This window comes from Octopus bimaculoides, chromosome 14 (assembly GCF_001194135.2).
Source record: "Octopus bimaculoides isolate UCB-OBI-ISO-001 chromosome 14, ASM119413v2, whole genome shotgun sequence".
Classification (NCBI taxonomy): domain Eukaryota; kingdom Metazoa; phylum Mollusca; class Cephalopoda; order Octopoda; family Octopodidae; genus Octopus; species Octopus bimaculoides.
The window spans coordinates 12,168,690-12,173,727 of record NC_068994.1 but is presented as its reverse complement, the minus strand read 5'-3'; the positions used below and the strand labels follow the sequence as shown (position 1 = coordinate 12,173,727).

Sequence of the window (5,038 nt, the reverse complement as noted above, 5' to 3'; positions counted from 1 at the left end):
AGTAAGAGTGAGAGAAAGTTGTGGTGAAAGAGTACAGCAGGGTTCGCCACCATCTCCTGCCGGAGCCTCGTGGAGCTTTAGATGTTTTCGCTCAATAAACACTCACAACGTCCGGTCTGGGAATCGAAACCGCGAGTCCGCTGCCCTAACCACTGGGCCATTGCGCCTCCACAGAGAATTAAGTAGAGGGAGTCACCATCAAAGTCGTCACAACCGTGACTAACCCAACTTTTCCTATATCTACGACTTCGTTATCCGACGTATCCTTCTTTTCTATTAAGATGTTAAAGTGTGATTTGAGAGAATGTCACTCCTGAACGAATACCACAGCAGTTATATGTTAATATATCATTTACCTTTTAGTAATAACTACGGTCATGCTGGAGCACCACCATGAAGTGTTTCATCAAACAAATCGATCTCGTACTTTTTTAAAGTCTGGTACTTACTCTACCGTTCTCTTTTTGTCGAACCGCTAGCTAACAAGAACGTAAACAAATCAGCACCGTTTGTCAAGCGGTGGTGGAAGACAAACATACACACAGACACGACGGGCTCTACTTACAACATGCCATGCAGTGGGGCTGAACTCCGAACCGTATGGCTGATGAGCAAATTTCTTACCACAGTCAAACCTGCACCAATAAATTTTTTTTTTCTCTTATTTTTATTAGTTTTTATTTATTTTGTTCCACATAATGTTAAAATAAAACTGATGGTGACTGCTAGAACGCCTTTGACCAGTGAGCGGTTTAGAAGATGAGGGGTGACCTGGAACTCCGAGTTGCTTGATTACAATTCAGAAATTTTGATTTCTACAGTTCTTCACCTATTTGTCGACCCAGAGATATAGTAGAGGACACTTGCCCAAGGTGTCACGCAATAAGACTGAACCCACTGCATGGTACCTTGGGCGAGCGTCATCTACTGTACCCCTGGGCCAGCTAAAAGAGCCTTGTGAGTAGATTTGGGGTAGAAGGAAACTGAAAGAAACCCGTCATATATGTATGTGTGCACGTTATGTCTCCATGCCTTGACTTCAAGTGATAGTTGCAAACGAACGCCACCGTCATGTAAGCAGTGTCCTTTGTTTCCAATTTCCCCTGAAAACATGCCTGTTCATGGGAAAATATTACCTTACTTAGAAACAAGTGAGGATTTGTGACAAGGGTCCCCGACCATAGAAAATCCGTCAGAACAAATTCCATCCGGACTATGCGAGCATGGAAAAGTTGACATTAAAACGAGTGTGTGTGCGTAAGCAGATGTTTTTGGCACCAGAGAAAGCAAACAGGTGGTTATTGTGAGGAAAATGGATATCGAATAAGATAAAGGGGGTGGCTGATTGATTGCTTCTTCTGATCTTCCCATTTCTAGGGTATTGAAGAGAGAGAGAGAGCGAGAGGTTAGCAGTTTGATAGACATTGTTGAACATTTCTATTTGTTGGAGTAAATTTTGTTTAAAAGGAAAAGTATATGAGCTTGTTAATAATAAACAGTAGCATTTGTAGGCAAAAAGTGGTAGTCTGTGTCAGGGCAACCCTAGAAATGTATGTAACGAAGGAATTTGCACTGGAGAGAACAAACGAAACATCAAAGGCGGTGGAATATCAGAAGTTCTTCCAGAGCTATCTTAGGTGAGGATTGGCGGATAGGGTCTTGAAATGGTTATATGTGAGAGGCCGAAACCTGTAGCGGTGACCTACTACGGATCTTACTACTGTATTATTTTCTCTCTTTCTTTCTTTCTCTCTCTCTCTCTTTTCATTATTAGAATACTGTCATAGAATAAAATAAAATAAAACAAAAATAAAATAAATATGACAATCCCAAATAGAAAAAAGTAGGTTAACCCAGTTATTATCTCCCCTTGTTTCTGACGTCAGCAACCTTTCCAGGTTAATATTTGCCATGGCTAAACCGTAGAGCGATCGGTCCTCACCACCTTTTTTGCTCCTCTTTTTATATCTACTAATCAGGATTACTTTTCATAAGGAAAAGAAGAGCAACAATTAAAATTACCGTAATATATTGAATTGAAATCGAACTAAATTTTCGGTAAGTTTTTTTCTTTTTTAATATAATTTTCTAAAAAAAATTTATATGATTATGGACGTTATAGAAAAATATGAAACACATAATTAAAAAAAAATTAGGTATTTGTTACCGGAATGTATCTTTACATAAAAGAAAGAATTAGGATTGTTTTAAGTAGAAAGGAAAATGAGAGCCTGTGACTTTCATACCGCTCCCAAGGACATTAGGGACATCGAAGAAAAGAAAAACAAGAAAACCTCCTTTCAACTAGACTATATTAGAAGCCGGTTCGTGCACTTGGGACCCGCTAATATATTTTTAATTACCTACACATGATGATCTGAGATCTTTACTGAGGTATCAATTAGTATGGCTTGATGTAAGGGGGACACGTTGTTAAAATGATTGTGGAGATGGATTTTAATTTGATTTATTTTTATTTACCGCGATGACATTAACGAAATATTATCGAAAGGTGTCTTGAGTGCGGTTTCTCGATATTGGCGGGCCCCCAATCTTACAGAAATAGCAGCCAAATTTCATTTTAAATCATACTTGAAAAAAAAAGAAGGAAAATAATTTCGAACAGTGTAGTCTCAGTGATGAACTTTTAAAATAACTATCACTACTTCATGGGAAAGAAAACTGGTGAGGAATCCGGGGAGCAAAAAAAAATCGAAGTCATTTGTGGGGATAAAAATCCTTTTAGAATCCTAATTCTCGTTGAATGAAACACGAGAACACTAAAAATAAACGAAAGAACTACCCCCTAATTTTTGTCCTTTCTCTTCTCCTCGAGGTAGTGAAAACTATCAAAACCTTCCTCAGATATATATACAAAAGACGTGAGGGTCACGGCTAAAACACCTTTATCCTAGATCTCTTAACTGAGGGCATACCTGAAGTTAATGAAACACCACCCAGAAATATACACTGCGTGGCACCTTGGGTTAGTTTCTTCCATCTTGTGACTGGAATTTGGTAGATGGGAACTGCAGAAGCTTGTCGTTTGTATTAACTAAAAAAAACCCTTACTGAGTTTCACAATTCAATACTTGTATATGCTATCCATGTATAAATATATACACTACTGTGATACAGGTGTTTAAATCTCCGAATATATAATGATTTTGGTGTATACTGTATACAGTGGATTTAAAAGTGACGTGGAGTGAGCTAGAATGATACGTATCAGAATGTCTATGAAATCAAATAAAATTTACACACGCACTCTGTACCCATAAAGCATCCCTTGCGTAGTTTATTGACTTGAAATAGTAGCTAAATCTTCCTCAAATTACACCCTACCGCCTTTGACAAGGAAAAGACGAAATTCTTGTGTATTGTTGTAAATATAGGTATGGCTAAAACAACAATATTGTCTCGTCTTGAACAACGAAGATCATAGGTATACTCAACCAAAGTTGACCTATGGCTAAACAACAAGATACCTCTGAGGGTACCTCTACGTCGTGACTCGGCTTGCTGTGTAAAGCAGTTAAATTGTTCCTAAAATAGGTGTCATTATTTGGATGCATAAAGACACAAAGAAAAATGACACACCTCCGTTAAAAATAATTGCCTCTAGCACGTGCTTTCAACACTATTCTTCACACACACACACACACACACGTGAGTCTCTATTCATCGCTTGACCTGCTCGAAATGACAAATTAACTTCCTTCAAATCACATTCTACTTTACTAAACAAGGAGAAATACGTTGGGTAATGTAATCGTAGACATTAGAAAAACAGAAGAATCTATATATTCACCGCCGGAACGACTTTGATCAAACGTTTACTCGACCGTACTGATCTTCGGTCGACTAGTAGTCTCCGAGAGAAATTTAGCTCGCGGTGCAAGACTGCTTTTGGATCCTGGTGGGGAGCAGGATGCCCTTTAAAACTTTAAGGGAATTCGAAATGGGGTTTCTGGAAAGTCCTAGTAAATAATTACGGACCTTGGGCCACCGTTGTACCTGCTGCCTTCTACCCGCCTCTTATACGACCTACAACACAAATTTATCTAATCCATACATTGGTCGTCTCACATGTGTGACATTCATTTAATTGAGATTGTCCTAGCAATTAGCAGAAAAATTCCCCCTTCGGGTGTTTTGAGATCTGTAAATAAGTAATGATATCAGCCAGTCGAAATTTTCGGTAACTAAAGGCACTGTAGATGATAGTGGGTTTCGTCTTTAAAGCCAAAAGGTGAAAACAACAGACCATATTTCAGTCTTATCTCTTTAGAGAGACATCCTTCATCAATTATCAAGATTGAGAAGTGTTCAAGCATATGTGCGAATAGAGGGGATGTCGTGATGTTCAATGTATAGTTTACGTGTGCAAAATATGCTGCAGCTGTACGTACATAGGAGAGAGATGTACATATTATCATCATCATCATTTAAGTCAGTTTCCCATGCTGGTGTGAGTTGGACGATTTGATGGGAACTGGCAAGCCAGGGGTTGTGTTGAACTTTGACTTGTTCTCTAGAGCTGGATTCCTTTCCTAACCACCCAACACGTTATATATAGATATATATGTGTGTGTATGCCTTATTCTAGCATTGGAAAATAGACCTAAGAGCAAATGATATAGGTGTGTTGTGCATATGCAAATATATTTCGGTTTTGAATTTTCTTTGCAATAGTGTGTTGCCAAAATTACCCTCCCAGTATGCAATATATATATATATATATATACATAAATAGAGTTATTAATATTTCTAAGTCTCTCTAAAGGAGACTACGGCAGCGGTACTGGAAATTAATAGTTATCGCCAAGCCAACATGGCAGTCCCAAAATTAGGACAAAAGCTGCCGTGAATTAGCTCCAAGAAGCCATCGCATCTAGCTAGCTATGTGACACACGAAACCTGTGTCCTTTATAACCTTCGAACAGGGGAGGTCAGCAGTGTCCCCCTGCTGGTTTGGCATCTGCAGACTAGTTTCAGGGTGTTGCCCCTTGTCAATGCAGAGCAGCCAAGCCCTAGC

At 38.9% G+C, this 5,038-nt stretch overlaps 2 protein-coding genes across 2 annotated transcripts in view; one reads left to right on the top strand and one right to left on the bottom strand.

The window, feature by feature from the left end:
• Positions 1-491, bottom strand: part of LOC106874976 (nuclear pore complex protein Nup155) — a 45,457-nt gene extending 44,966 nt beyond the window's left edge. The window contains exon 1 of the mRNA XM_052972673.1: positions 357-491. The gene's annotated coding sequence lies outside the window, so the exon portion shown is untranslated. The remainder of the gene's footprint in view (positions 1-356) is intronic.
• A 1,386-nt stretch (positions 492-1,877) lies between these two features.
• LOC106874977 (PRELI domain-containing protein 1, mitochondrial) overlaps positions 1,878-5,038 on the top strand; it is a 14,147-nt gene continuing 10,986 nt past the window's right edge. Inside the window, exon 1 of the mRNA XM_014922908.2 lies at positions 1,878-2,058. The gene's annotated coding sequence lies outside the window, so the exon portion shown is untranslated. The remainder of the gene's footprint in view (positions 2,059-5,038) is intronic.